This window comes from Lissotriton vulgaris, chromosome 2_1, assembly GCF_964263255.1.
Source record: "Lissotriton vulgaris chromosome 2_1, aLisVul1.2, whole genome shotgun sequence".
In the NCBI taxonomy this organism is placed as follows: Eukaryota; Metazoa; Chordata; class Amphibia; order Caudata; family Salamandridae; genus Lissotriton; species Lissotriton vulgaris.
This window is the reverse complement of record NC_141687.1, coordinates 652,904,854-652,921,440: the sequence shown is the minus strand read 5'-3', so window position 1 is coordinate 652,921,440 and position 16,587 is coordinate 652,904,854.

Genomic DNA, 16,587 nt, shown 5'->3' with positions numbered 1-16,587 from the left:
ACTATCTGGCTACCTGCACTTTATATCTTCATTTACCACAACAGAAACCTTTGCAACTTTTATCAAAAAGTTAACAGGGAAAGAACAGCCATACATTAACGAGCTGTCCATGAACCCAGAATGCCATTTCCCACAATGGGATCCAGTGCTTAGCTGTGGGTACTGTGTCGTAAAGAGCTCTAACGTTCCCTAGATCCATGCTTGAGTAGCTCATCCAGTCAAAATTTTTCAAGAACTCTTATACTTTTAGTCCTCTATTCATAATTGGATAATACTAATAAAAATAGAAGACAGCAATGAAAAATCCGGACTGTAGGAGCGGTTGCATGACATTCGATTGGCTCTAGATGCTGGAGGTGATTGGGCACTAATTCTCCTAGATCAAGATACCTTTAACAATGTTGACCATCACATACTCATATTTATGCTCCACCAGTTAGGACTCCCATCTTTTCTACCCTAAATGTACACTGTCATTTTAGCATGTTTTCTAATTCTCAAAACACCTAAAGTCTCCCCCTCCCTGCATCTGGAGGGGATGCAACTGGTAATAGGATCCACCATTATTTTGAGGATTGACTCTTGCAATGCTTTTTTACATTAGTCTCCCTAAGTACTTGACTACATGTTTGTGAATTTTCCAAAACTGTGCTCAGTGTCTTCTCCAGCATCTTGTCTGTCATTTTACAATTGACCTCATCTTGAAAAATTGTACTGGCTTGTTGTGGAAAAAGGATTACATTTAACTTTGTTTCTCCGTTTCATAGAGTTATCAGCTGCTGCACTGCCCCCACTATCTGAGTAACAAATTTGCTCCTCACATGCCATTTCATACTCTCTGTTCCTCTCCCTGGTCCCTGCTGCTGATCCCTCAAGCTTGATGTCATCGAATGGGTGGTCATGAATTTTCTATAAAATGAACACTGCATGGAGCAGCACGCTGCACTTTGGGGCCAAAGCACGCTGCACTTTTCTTCTGGGGACTCCATCCCCCACCAAGCTTTGTGCCAGTACGCGCCAACGCAATCTTCCAGTGCCCAGAGGCGCATAAGAACACTTGAGTGCTCCCGCAGTGTGGGACGTGCACGGGGCGTGCGCCGGGCAAAGCCCGGGCCAAGGGCAGGTCCATCTGAGTCCGTCAGAGGCAGGAGGAGGCCAGGCTGGGCCATGTTATTGTTATCTCCTGACCTAGCGGACTCTTTATGGACCTTTGTTTGGACAGTAACAGCAAGATATGAGGGTATAATGCTTTGATTTCAACAAGTGTTAATACTGGAAAATGGTACAGAAACGTAAATCACTAATATTTCAGGGAGTTGTGGGGACTTTGGACGCATTTCTATTGAAGGCTGCGTCTGCCCTCATTCATGAAATTGCACTCACTGAAGGCAGACTGAATTTGGAGCCACAACACCCCCTAAGTCAGCCTGTAATGTCTGCCCCTGTAGAGCACATTCATTCTCAACCCAATTAATTCTCCCCCGACTAACAAACTGCAAATTTTGGTAACCAAGTCCACTGATGCTCCTAAGGCTAGTGACATTTCAACCAGGCCAAAGGTAACAACTAGGGGGTCAAAAAGTTAAAATTAGCCAGGCGAGTACTCCTGTACCCCTGTCCAGGAAAAGAAAGGGGCAAAGTTCCAATAGGCAAACTCACCCCCTCCCAAAGAGAGGCTGTAAAACTAAGCCCGTGGAGGAGGAGTCTATTCTGGAACCTAATCTGGCTCATAAGAATTCCACTCCAATAATTTAACCCCGCCTCAGGAGAATAACAACGGGGAGTTTGGGACAAAATTGGGTTTGGTTGTTTCAGCTTTACTCAAGTTATCACTATTGGAAGCGAGCAAAGATAAACTGGAAAAGCTCGCAAGTAGTACCCTCCCTCATCTGCTGATACATGCCAATGTAGAACTAAGTCTGTTCTGCCTAACAGGAACGGGGGTGCTATGACTATTCAGTCTAATGTTTCTGGGCATGGAACTAGGAAAGCACCCCAGACTGTTTCTTTGGACTCTTCACTCAAACCCCACAACTTGGTCGGCCCTGGCACGCAGTACACAGGAGAAGCACCTCTCGCTTGTAAGCAAGTAGATTCAGCATAGTACACCTAGCACCCAAGAACGACTGATGAACATTCAAAAAGAGCCCCTCCCTGCCAGGGATAAAAACGTGTGTAGAGCCCAGTCTTTAAGCGACCCAAAACAGCAAAAACAGCCCCCGGGTAACTTGCCCTGTTCAAATATTATGCATCTCCCCCCAGAAGCAACGCCTTGTACCATTGTGCTGGCCAATGTCCCTTCTTTGCCATGCAGAGCTATGGAACATTGGTCAACACTAAGAAATAAATTGTTGCACTTATTGAGTGCAAGGACAGGATTATCAAACCCGCTTTTCGCTGAGTTTAAGATAGCACTACAAATTGGTTGGGTAAGAAGCTCGAACCATATTAGATAGGGTGGGGTACTGGCCAGTCAGTACTACAGGGATTAATATTCTACCCCTGGGTTTTTTCTATATACCACATGGACTCCCACAGTATATACCAGGGGTAGATAGAGATTGGGGGTTGGGACAGCCTAGGTATGTTATTCCAGTCAGCAACTACTTCGATGTCCTCAATACCTTAAAGGATAATGACTGACTGGTACTAGTAAATGGGGGCCTAAATGACTGCACTCTGGAACAAGAGGCCTCAGCTCTCAGGTCACTTTATGTGACAAACGAAAACGTTCAAGCATTACCCCGTATTGGTAGCCCCCCCCCCCCCTCCGAGTATGGCTCTCACTTGAATTACACTCAGTGGTGATTGTTTGCCATGCTAGGTTATGTCCTGGAATATTGCAAGGCTGCGCAATTAAACACATATTCAAATATGGTGTGATTTATCTCTAATCAGGACATATTATATTTCCAGGAAACATGGGTCAGAGAACCAATTCATATAAACTGATTTAAAACACTCCACACGCCTGCAGTGAAGGAACAAGGGGGTAGCGTAAAGGGTGGGCTTTGTATGTATATTTGAAATAGGCTTGCATTAGATAAAATAGATCTAAAGTTGGGGAATAGCTATTATCAGCTGGCAACATTACAGCACAGTCTGACCCATTCTACTATCTTGGTCAATTTTTATAATAACATTTCCGCCAGATAATTTTGGTAATGTCGTACGAAACCTTGGTAGCGACCTTAACTTCATTTATTTATGCCAGTGCAAAAGAGACAATGATAATCTTTGTGGGGGATTTTAACTGGGCTTTATGTCCACATGAGGATAGTAGGATTTGTGGTAATACTGATGAGGAGGGTGTATGTAGCACCCATTTTGGTCATACACCAACGAGGGAGATGTTTAGCTGATAGTGAGTAATGAGCTTGGTTTTGTGAACGATTTATTGGCTAGATCTTTTCCTGTGTGTTATACATTCAATTGAAGAGGCTTATCCTCAACAATAGATTATATACTGGTCTCACTTAACTATGCACCCAGGTTGTATTCTTTTATGGTGGGCGACAATCCCATGAATGACCATTTTCCCTTATGCCTAGAGGTCAATTTGCCATCACATAGGTTTGTTAGGGCTGATAATGCTACAGAAATGACGGGAAAAGTAATACTTAACAGAACCAATGGGTACACCATGCGGTGGAGAAAGGTCGATCCAGTTGCTGTTACAAACAGCTAGTAACAAAATGTAAAATTGCCTTTGAAAACTGCCTGAGTGAAGTGGCCCCACATGATGGTATTTTATTGTCTTTTTAGGAAATAGCAGCTGGGGATAGGGAGTTATTATTTGTACATTCCCGCAATAAGGTAAAAAAAAGGGGTGGTTCACCACAAAATGTACACATGCACTTACCAACCTAAAGGAGGAGTTCTGCAGGCAGCCCAGAAACCTTACTAAGGTCAGACAGGCAAGATCCGACTATAGATTGGCCCTTAAGGAAAGTAGGTGTCTCCTGAGAAGGGAAGCATGGGAATCCCTCCGTAGTGCAGCACAATTGAAAGACAGTGCTGCTTTTTGGAGAGCAGTGAAACCCCCGTTTTTACAATCCACGGCTGTTCCTACAATAGAAATTGCGATACCCGAGGAGTTATGGATCAAATAATTTTCAAAGGTGTATAATGGGCAGCGAACTCCTACCTTCCAGTTAGTGATACGTCAGTGGAGCCCACTGATTATGTAGATCTACAGTTCACCTTGGAGGAAGTGGAAAGAGCTCTGTCAGCGAGCCAAGGCAGTAAGGCCCCTGGCCCTGATGGAGTACCTGTGGATCTGTTTAAGTCAAATAACGTCCTTTGGCCAATTAGAACACAAGTTATTAAAGCCAGTTGTATGGCCTCTATGCCAAAGACATGTGGAATCCATCATCGTCCCAATCTTTAAAAAAGGGGACCGAGATGATCACGGATGTTACAGGCCTATCTCCTTATTAGATTCTTTGGTCAAGGTACCAGGACGGGTTATCTTGGAACGCCTGCAAGCCTGGGCAGAAGAGAATTCGGTTCTATCTGATATACAGTATGGTGTCAGAGAAGGATTGGGGACGATTGAGCAGAGTTTAAATTTGGCCTTACTGGTGGGTAAATATATAAGAGTCAAGAAAGGGCGTTTTTATCTGGCATTCATTGACCTTACTGCAGCCTTCAAATCTGTAAGACATGATAGGCTGTGGGAGATTCTCTGGGTTGTCGGTGTTGATCCTCATATTAGTCTCTTAAAGGCGCCTGTATAGTGGTGCACTGGTGAACGTGCGTTTTGGTCTGGGGGCTAGCTCACATCTGCCTTTCCCATTAAGAGGGGGGTTCGGCAAGGTTTTGTGCTGGCCCCCTTTCTTTTTAACTTTTATATTAATGGATTGTCCCAAGCACTCCTTAGGAACAATCAAGATTTTTCCTTTGTGAATGCACGTCCTATACCTGCTCTCCTCTACGCGGATGACACAGTATTAGTGTCAAGAACTCAAATAGGTCTCCAGAGGGTTTTGGTTAGCTTTACTGATTTTATGAAAGACCTTGGCCTTTATATTAATATTTATAAGACTTTTACCATGAGCTGTGGCCGTGGGGCTCAGAGGATAAAAATCATGTTTGTGGACAGACAAAAATTAGTACAGACAAAGAATTTTTCTTATCTCTGTATTTTATTTATTCAACGTAATTCGTGGGCTCAAGCTATTCTTGCAAAAAACACTGGCACTTATTAAGACAACAGCCGCCCTGGCATCTTTCTCAAGAAAGTTAGATAGGAAGCCGACAGGAAAACTCGTCCAAATCCACAAGGCCAACTGCAATGCTACTGCAATGTCGGGGTGGAAGTATGGGGTTTTGTTATTACTCTCTCTATACAAACTGTGGAAAACTCTTTTTTAAGATATATTTTATCGGTGCCAGACTGCTCACCAAGCTGGGTCTTCCTTTTATCTCCGATCCTATTAAATTAGAACCAATTCTCCTGTGGCACAGGATCTGGTCAAAGGACCAGCCCAAGCTAAATCTGGAGATCTTACAGGACTGCCTAAAACTGGAAGGGGTTTTAAAGATTCCTTGGGTAAAGTATGTGTGTGATTTTATGAACGATATTGGGCACCCAGAATACTTTACTGACCCTAGGTCTAGACAGGCAATCTCTAAAAAGGCCATAAGAAAGGAGGGTCTTCAACTATTAGTTACAATAAGAATGAGAGGAGACATTTTAAAACCCAGCATAAGGCAACATCAGTTAATTATAACCGCCTCTTATATGGAACCTTACCATACATTTGCACCTGGCGGTTTTGACAGGCAGCTATTAACTTGGTTTAGGCTGGACATCATCCATAGACTCGTGACCTTCCCAAAAATCAATGACTGTTCATGGAAATTGCCTTCATGTCCATGTGACAATCATTACACTCAGTCTACCATTCACTTGGTTTTATTCTGCAATAGTTATGCAGTGCTGAGGAAAGCATGGATTTTACCATTTTTAAAACAACAGGGATTGCGGCAAAGCCACCCTTCATTAATTAGGCTACAGTTCTTGGAGGACGAACAAACTGCCTGGTGTTTAGCTATGTTCTTCAAGAAGGCACTCCTGCAAAGGAAATCTATTATGACGGATGAATTATAACAGAACGGGCACTTGACATGTTTATGGTTTCAATACTGTAGCCTCAATATTAACTGACATTGTAATATCATTATAGCATTGCTGTTTTTAGATTGTGTTTAATTTGGTGATAATTTGTGTCTTTTTCGCTTTATTTGCTTTTATGATTGTTAAAACAGCAGTCGAATAAAGCTTTCCTTGACTTGACTTGAACCATTAGCCTCTCTCAATTAATTTCACAGATAAACTTCTGCAATTTTGGAAACTTTTCTGTACACTGGCTGTGCAGCCAATAGCCATCAAACTGTTCAAGTAGAACCACAACACATTCGTTTAACTGGGCTCTAGAAATGGTACAGCCCAATAATAATTTATTTCTAAAATTGGCTACGTAAGTACAGCTCCACGTCCTAAAGTTACAAAATCCAGATTTTGCGTCACTAACAAAACATGTAATGACACTAGGTGTACCCTGATTATTACTCTTGGAAATGGCTAGGGTAACAAACAAAATCAACACATAAAAAAATGCCCTTGTACATTACACACAGTCATTCATGGGTTAATCAATTGTACTTATCTTTCTGCAAACGGAGCACGAGTATGAATAGTGTTTGTGCATTGCAATTACTTTGGGTTAAGATTGCTGTGTTTAAGATGGCTATTTGTTGATTAAATGAAGTAACAAAGTGGTTAAAGTCCAAATAATGGTTAAAGCCCATGTATGATTGTGGTGCTTAATGCAAAGAAGTTGAATTTGTAAACATGGTGGTTTTAGTGTAGACAACACCAAGTATGTTTCCTGCTGTGTTGTGGTGTGTGTAGTGAGACGTCATCTACAATAACTTATGCAAAGGGACTTCCTTTTGTATGTTAGCGATAATCGATTGGTATAGTTAATCTCAGGTGCAAAGGGGAATAATCGATTAAGGGTGAAATCCCGCTGGTCAAGGTGTCATTTGAAGTGAATGAGGAATAGGTATAGAAATAAGAAATTTTGTACTACCTTTTGAGTGAGAAACATTCTTCCTTAAGTGGAGCAGACTGCTTTATGTTGAAAAGCTTGCAAATTATTTTGCTTAGAAACTGTGCCGAAGAAAATTGTAAAGGATGGTGAGCTGGTTCAAGGAGCGAGTCTGGCATCCCAGTGTGCCACATTGTGAGTGTTCAGTTGGTGTAAAGCTTCACTGGGATTGGTTGACAACCTCAAAGAAGTTGCGCTGTTATTGGTTGTGGGAGAATGTTATTTGCTGATTTTACCGAAGTTCACTTGTGAAGTATGAGATTGAACAAGATGATGTTTTTTAAAGCTTTGCAAAAACTGATAAAAGGAGATGTGACTATATCTGCGAGAATAGGAGAAGATACACCCCTTGAGGGTACACCAGGATACATTGTACTGTTGAATAAAGGATTACATACATGTCTGTGGCTTGAATGTTGTCATGAAATTACAGAGAATTACAAGGGCCTTAGGTTTGCTCATTATGGGACATTTAAAATGAGAGTCATTAAGAATTTTTGGAGAAAATTATACAAGTTGAGACCACTTCATACAGCAACACAGATTGAAGCATTAAATACTTAGGAATCCCTAGCTCATCAGAAAAAGAAAGAAGAATATCAGGGAAGGCATATGAGAAGTCTAAATTACTATGCAGAAGCTAGGTGGGATGCATAGCAAAACACATGGAGAGCAGATGTTGTTGATGGAACAATAGTGTATCCTTTGATACCTGTTGAGGGAGAAGTTCTGGGAAAGCAGAAAGAGAAAAGAAAAAAATATTGAGACAGAATAGAATAATGCTGAAGTGGAAGAACATGAGGATGACAAGGATGACAATTTGTTAAATGACTTATTGTCAAGATGTCCGCCACCAGACAATGAAACTCAGAGTGAGAGTACAGTAGATAACAATACTGCTGAGATTCCAAATGCCCCTGTTATGCCTGAAATTCCAAAAGTGACTGCCCTGGTTTCTGTTGTAAGAGGAGGGGGAACAGAAGTTACAGTTTCCTTGAACCATTATTAATTGAATGCTCCTGACTGTTCCATTTACTATTGGACCTGTTGCACCTCTTTATAAATCTGGGTTGCAGGTACATACTGCACACACATTGATGGTACCTACAGGAATTAATGCTGTAAATGGTGATCCATTATATTTGACAACAGGATCTTTTCTTCAGATACCAATGGGTCCAATTTGAAAAGGTACTGCTGGTACTAAAAGTACAATTCCTAATTTAAATCAGACACAATTTGATCTGAAAAACAGAATTGCCCAGGGCGTGTCACCTTCTTATGTCCCCAGAACAGGTGCATTTCCTGACATAAGCTATCATGCTATTGAGATGACTGAGCCCTTAGGAATTTCAGTCCCTGATACATCCACAATAGACGTGAAACCTGGAATGAGTAGAGATTTGACTAAAGGAGATTTGAATTCAAACATCTCAAAGAAACATCTGGAATTACTCCACAAGATTTAGGTGATAGGGTTGAAGGGTTTAGAACCCCTATTATTAATAATCAGAGTTTCAACAATGCTCCAGCATCAGGAATGAGGAAAATTCTAGATGTTTGCAAACTGAAAGTGTAGCTAGAAGAAATTATATTGGGAACTCTTAGTACATCCCAATTAGACTTTCCTATCCAAAGACATTACCAGACGGGAAAGATGGACACATGAAAAGCAAGTTAAATTGGCTCAGAAATATGAAATCAAAAGTCCCACTGAGAACGTATAGATTAGACTTCAGTGACGAAGATTTTTCAAATATGAAGCCAGCTGGAATGAAACTGCAGATTGAAGAACTGAGAATAATGATAAAGAAATGGAATGACAGGGATAGATGGGAAGGTAGATGGGCAAAAAAGAAGGAAGTACAGAAAATTAGAATAGAGAAACTTCCAGTCATGATCGATAAAGGATTAGGTGAAGTATAGATGCTTCCTGTGAGGAAGGTACTTAGTGGAGGGCACGTGCATGTGCAATGGACTGCAGCTGATATTTTGTAATTTACAAATGATTCTCTGAAATTGAGAGAAAATCCAGTGGAATAGTATGGACAGATTTAAATATTTTTGTAAATTTCAAAAGTCTTGTGGATAGATTTGAATACCGTGTTTGTCATTGTGGTTCCTGGAGATTTGTGGACCGAATATAAAATGTCTGTGGATTGGCCTGAAGAAGAACCAGAGAGGGATCCTAAAACAGGTGCCCCATCTACAGATGTATTAAACAAATACCAGCAGGTGATTACTCTCCTGAAAGACAAAGACAAAGATGTCACCTACAAAATCGATTTGCAAAAGATTGACAAAACGATCCAAGAACTAAAACAATCAGTTCATGTTTTTTTTATGAGAGATTGATTCAGGTTGTCAGACAGCACAGTGGAACAGAAAATGTGGCAGAGAAAAATGTGGTTAAATGCTACCAGGGCGGTCGCAACATTGCGCACTGTTCACACATGGTCACGAAGTGACCCTCCGGGTAATTGAGTACAATTTAAAGACACTATATCCAAAATAAACCACATAAAAGCAAATATACTTGTAAATGTAAATCTTTACATGTAATTTGTAGAATCAAAAGTTAATTCACATCACTTTTTGATTGTATTCACATGTGGAACAAAGTTCGATTCATAGCACATTTGTCTTGAATTTCTTCAGGGGCCAATCTATAAGGAAAACAATAAGCAAATGTCACTTAACATAATTGCGCGAACAAACAGCGAGAGTAAAAGCAGCAGGAAGTTACACGGAGGTGCACAAGAGACCATAACTGTGTGGTGATGTTATCATCGATAATAGCAATAGGAGTAAAAAAAATGTATTGCCCAAGTGAATAAAACCAGTCAACTCAGCGTGTCTAAGGCCGAGGTGATAATAATGCAAGAAAAGGAAAGTTAATAGAACCCTTCACCTAAAGCGTTACAGAAAGAAAGCAGCAACATGTGTGGGTCTTAACCCCAAAGCAACTCCAGTGTCAACCCTGAGCTATAAAGCATACCTGGCTGTCCAGTAGGGTGAACTTCTGTAACATAAATACAGTGCGCAGTGTTGCGACCGCCCTGGTAGCATTTAACCTTTTTGTGTACTGGCCCTTGTTAGTCAGCGAGGGTTGCACTGCTGCACCATTGTGTTGAGATTTTTCATTTTGTTGTAAACACTTGATTACTTTGCAAAAAAAAGGTGTGCGCTTCTAACCTCATTATATTTTCAGAGAAAAATGTGGGACATTTTTCAGTGGGTTTAGTCCTGAGATTATATCTCTGATTCAGCAGTGTTTACTGTGCTATCTAAACAAACTTATCAATGAGATTTTGCATTAGGCCACATTTTGTAGCAATCAACGAAAATTGAAGCACAAAAAGCTGAAGGAAAATTTAATGTAGCACAAATGAGAGCAGCACAAAAAGGTCAGAATACTTTTGACAATACAGATTCAGCACAATTCCTGTGATTTGGGCGCTACTGGTTTCCAGCAACAGAATTTTCAGATAGATGGTAGAGGTTGCGGTAAGCCAATGCGTTCTAGAACAGGTGTATGATTTCTCGATTTTGAAGAAAATTAATCCTTGTCATGTGTGTGGAAGGTTTGGACATTGGAAACACAAGTTTAAATATAATTCAATTCATTTTGGAAATTAGTTGCCGAATGGAGGGAATACACAGTTTCAGGGAAATTACATGATCCAGACTGAAAGGACACAAAGACAGAAAATTCTAAATTCTAATACATCCCAATCAACGCAGATACCCCAAGCTCCAATGCCACAACAGAATGTTCAGGTACAAAGATGCAATGCCCAGAAACAGCAGATTAATAGAAATTCACACCAAAATCAAAATGTATCACAACAGTACTTGATTCAAACAGGACCCTTCCGCCTGAGGGGGGAGGAGGCCTGCATGATTGGCACAGCCATAGGGGTACACCAGAGTGGTCCATATGTGGATGGTGAGCTAAATAGAAATCATGTTTCATTCCTCGATGACATTGGTGCTACCCACTCTACTGTAAGAACAGCAGAAGTTCCTAACATACCCCTCTCAACAAAAGTATCCAAGTTATAAGAGTTACAAATAAAAGATTATCCATCCCAATTTCAGGAGCAGTTCCTGTTAATATAGGGTCTTTTGAGGATCAACATCGATTTGTGGTGTGTGATTCAAGTCCAGTGAATCTCCTTGGATGAGATTTGCTATGCAAATTAAATTGTTCCATATACAAAAGGTACCGAGTATTGAATTTCTAAGGTTTTTTAAATGCTAATTCCTAACTATAACATGCCTGAAACCTATGGTTTTTCCAGTGAATTTTAAAGGTTTTGTAAATAATAATTTATAAATGTATTAATTATTATGTCTTTCTTTTTATACTAATTTCTTATATTTTAATTATAAATATTTATATTTATTTTATTTTTTAGATTATATTTCATATTTTTATTATAAAATACTAACAAAACTAAATTGCTAAATATTTTTGGGATTCATTATTGCTTGACTTCGTAGGTTCCTGGAGATTTGTGGACTGAATGTAAAATTTCTGTAGATTGGTCTGAAGAAGAACCAGAGAGGGATCCTAAAACAGGTGCCCCATCTACAGATGTATTAAAGAAATACCAGCAGGTGATTACTCTCCTGAAACACAAAGACAAAGATGTCACCTACAAAATCGATTTGCAAAAGATTGACAGAACGATCCAAGAACTAAAACAATCAGTTCATGTTTTTTTTATGAGAGATTGATTCAGGTTTTCAGACAGCACAGTGGAACAGAAAATGTGGCAGAGAAAAATGTGGTTAAATGCTACCAGGGCGGTCGCAACATTGCGCACTGTTCACACATGGTCACGAAGTGACCCTCCAGGTAATTGAGTACAATTTAAAGACACTATATCCAAAATAAACCACATAAAAGCAAATATACTTGTAAATGTAAATCTTTACATGTAATTTGTAGAATCAAAAGTTAATTCACACCACTTTTTGATTGTATTCACATGTGGAACAAAGTTCGATTCATAGCACATTTGTCTTCAAAGAATTCACATATATACAGATAATCAATTCTATACAATGAATTTTTGTAGGGGCCCGATGCATTTCGAGACCTGAGAGTCCCTTCTTCAGGGGCCAATCTAGAAGGAAAACAATAAGCAAATTTCACTTAACATAACTGCGCGAACAAACAGCGAGAGTAAAAGCAGCCGGAAGTTACACAGAGGTGCACAAGAGACCATAACTGTGTGTTGATGTTAACATCGATAATAGCAATAGGAGTAAAAAAAACACGTATTGCTCAAGTGAATAAAACCAGTCAACTCAGCGTGTCTTGGGCCGTGGTGATAATAATGCAAGAAAAGGAAAGTTAATAGAACCCTTCACCTAAAGCGTTACAGAAAGAAAGCAGCAACATGTGTGGGTCTTAACCCCAAAGCATCTCCAGTGTCAACCCTGAGCTATAAAGCATACCTGGCTGCCCAGTAGGGTGAACTTCTGTAACATAAATACAGTGCGCAGTGTTGCGACCGCCCTGGTAGCATTTAACCTTTTTGTGTACTGGCCCTTGTTAGACAGCGAGGGTTGCACTGCTGCACCATTGTGTTGAGATTTTTCATTTTGTTGTAAACACTTGATTACTTCGCAAAAAAAAGGTGTGCGCTTCCAACCTCATTACATTTTCAGAGAAAAATGTGGGACATTTGTGAGTGGGTTGAGTCCTGAGATTATATCTCTGATTCAGCAGTGTTTACTGTGCTATTTAAACAAACTGATCAATGATATTTTGCATAAGGCCACATTTTGTGGCAATGAATGGAAATTGAAGCACAAAAAGCAGAAGGAAAAGTTAATGTAGCACAATTGAGAGCAGCACAAAAAGGTCATAATCCTATTGACAATACAGTTTCAGCACAATTACTGTGATTTGGGCGCTACTGGTTTCCAGCAACAGAATTTTCAGATAGATGGTAGAGGTTGCGGTAAGCCAATGCGTTCTAGAACAGGTGTATGATTTCTCGATTTTGAAGAAAATTAAACCTTGTCATGTGTGTGGAAGGTTTGGACATTGGAAACACGAGTTTAAATATAATCCAAGTCATTTTGGAAATCAGATGCCGAATGGAGGGAACACACAGTTTCAAGGAAATTACATGATCCAGACTGAAAGGACACAAAGACAGAAAATTCTAAATTCTAATACATCCCAATCAACGCAGATACCCCAAGCTCCAATGCCACAACAGAATGTTCAGGTACAAAGATGCAATGCCCAGAAACAGCAGATTAATAGAAATTCACACCAAAATCAAAATGTATCACAACAGTACTTGATTCAAACAGGACCATTCCGCCTGAGGGGGGTGGAGGCCTGCATGATTGGCACAGCCATAGGGGTACACCAGAGTGGTCCATATGTGGATGGTGAGCTAAATAGAAATCATGTTTCATTCCTCGTTGACATTGGTGCTACCCACTCTACTGTAAGAACAGCAGAAGTTCCTAATATACCCCTCTCAACAAAAAGTATCCAAGTTATAAGAGTTACAAATAAAAGATTATCCATCCCAATTTCAGGAGCAGTTCCTGTTAATATAGGGTCTTTTGAGGATCGACATCGATTTGTGGTGTGTGATTCAAGTCCAGTGAACATCCTTGGATGAGATTTGCTATGCAAATTAAATTGTTCCATATACAAAAGGTACTGAGTATTGAATTTCTAAGGTTTTTTAAATGCTAATTCCTAACTATAACATGCCTGAAACCTATGGTATTTTCAGTGAATTTTAAAGGTTTTGTAAATAATAATGTATAAATGTATTAATTATTATGTCTTTCTTTTTATACTAATTTCTTATATTTTAATTATAAATATTTATATTTATTTTATTTTTTAGATTATATTTCATATTTTTATTATAAAATACTAACAAAACTAAATTGCTAAATATTTTTGGGATTCATTATTGCTTGACTTCGGTGGTTCCTGGAGATTTGTGGACTGAATGTAAAATTTCTGTAGATTGGTCTGAAGAAGAACCAGAGAGGGATCCTAAAACAGGTGCCCCATCTACAGATGTATTAAAGAAATACCAGCAGGTGATTACTCTCCTGAAACACAAAGACAAAGATGTCACCTACAAAATCGATTTGCAAAAGATTGACAGAACGATCCAAGAACTAAAACAATCAGTTCATGTTTTTTTATGAGAGATTGATTCAGGTTTTCAGACAGCACAGTGGAACAGAAAATGTGGCAGAGAAAAATGTGGTTAAATGCTACCAGGGCGGTCGCAACATTGCGCACTGTTCACACATGGTCACGAAGTGACCCTCCAGGTAATTGAGTACAATTTAAAGACACTATATCCAAAATAAACCACATAAAAGCAAATATACTTGTAAATGTAAATCTTTACATGTAATTTGTAGAATCAAAAGTTAATTCACATCACTTTTTGATTGTATTCACATGTGGAACAAAGTTCGATTCATATCACATTTGTCTTCAAAGAATTCACATATATACAGATAATCAATTCTATACAATGAATTTTGTAGGGGCCCGATGCATTTCGAGACCTGAGAGTCCCTTCTTCAGGGGCCAATCTAGAAGGAAAACAATAAGCAAATTTCACTTAACATAACTGCGCGAACAAACAGCGAGAGTAAAAGCAGCAGGAAGTTACACGGAGGTGCACAAGAGACCATAACTGTGTGTTGATGTTAACATCGATAATAGCAATAGGAGTAAAAAAAACACGTATTGCTCAAGTGAATAAAACCAGTCAACTCAGCGTGTCTTGGGCCGTGGTGATAATAATGCAAGAAAAGGAAAGTTAATAGAACCCTTCACCTAAAGCGTTACAGAAAGAAAGCAGCAACATGTGTGGGTCTTAACCCCAAAGCATCTCCAGTGTCAACCCTGAGCTATAAAGCATACCTTGCTGTCCAGTAGGATGAACTTCTGTAACATAAATACAGTGCGCAGTGTTGCGACCGCCCTGGTAGCATATAACCTTTTTGTGTACTGGCCCTTGTTAGACAGCGAGGGTTGCACTGCTGCACCATTGTGTTGAGATTTTTCATTTTGTTGTAAACACTTGATTACTTCGCAAAAAAAAAGGTGTGCGCTTCCAACCTCATTACATTTTCAGAGAAAAATGTGGGACATTTGTGAGAGGGTTGAGTCCTGAGATTATATCTCTGATTCAGCAATGTTTACTGTGCTATTTAAACAAACTTATCAATGATATTTTGCATTAGGCCACATTTTGTGGCAATGAATGGAAATTGAAGCACAAAAAGTAGAAGGAAAAGTTAATGTAGCACAATTGAGAGCAGCACAAAAAGGTCATAGTCCTATTGACAATATAGTTTCAGCACAATTCCTGTGATTTGGGCGCTACTGGTTTCCAGCAACAGAATTTTCAGATAGATGGTAGAGGTTGCGGTAAGCCAATGCGTTCTAGAACAGGTGTATGATTTCTCGATTTTGAAGAAAATTAAACCTTGTCATGTGTGTGGAAGGTTTGGACATTGGAAACACGAGTTTAAATATAATCCAAGTCATTTTGGAAATCAGATGCCGAATGGAGGGAATACACAGTTTCAGGGAAATTACATGATCCAGACTGAAAGGACACAAAGACAGAAAATTCTAAATTCTAATACATCCCAATCAACGCAGATACCCCAAGCTCCAATGCCACAACAGAATGTTCAGGTACAAAGATGCAATGCCCAGAAACAGCAGATTAATAGAAATTCACACCAAAATCAAAATGTATCACAACAGTACTTGATTCAAACAGGACCCTTCCGCCTGAGGGGGGTGGAGGCCTGCATGATTGGCACAGCCATAGGGGTACACCAGAGTGGTCCATATGTGGATGGTGAGCTAAATAGAAATCATGTTTCATTCCTCGTTGACATTGGTGCTACCCACTCTACTGTAAGAACAGCAGAAGTTCCTAATATACCCCTCTCAACAAAAAGTATCCAAGTTATAAGAGTTACAAATAAAAGATTATCCATCCCAATTTCAGGAGCAGTTCCTGTTAATATAGGGTCTTTTGAGGATCGACATCGATTTGTGGTGTGTGATTCAAGTCCAATGAATCTCCTTGGATGAGATTTGCTATGCAAATTAAATTGTTCCATATACAAAAGGTATTGAGTATTGAATTTCTAAGGTTTTTTAAATGCTAATCCCTAACTATAACATGCCTGAAACCTATGGTTTTTTTCAGTGAATTTTAAAGGTTTTGTAAATAATAATTTATAAATGTATTAATTATTATGTCTTTCTTTTTATACTAATTTCTTATATTTTTATTATAAATATTTATATTTATTTTATTTTTTAGATTATATTTCATATTCTTATTATAAAATACTAACAAAACGAAATTGCAAAAAATGTTTGGGATTAATTATTGCTTGACTTCGGTTGCAAGCATAACACAACTCC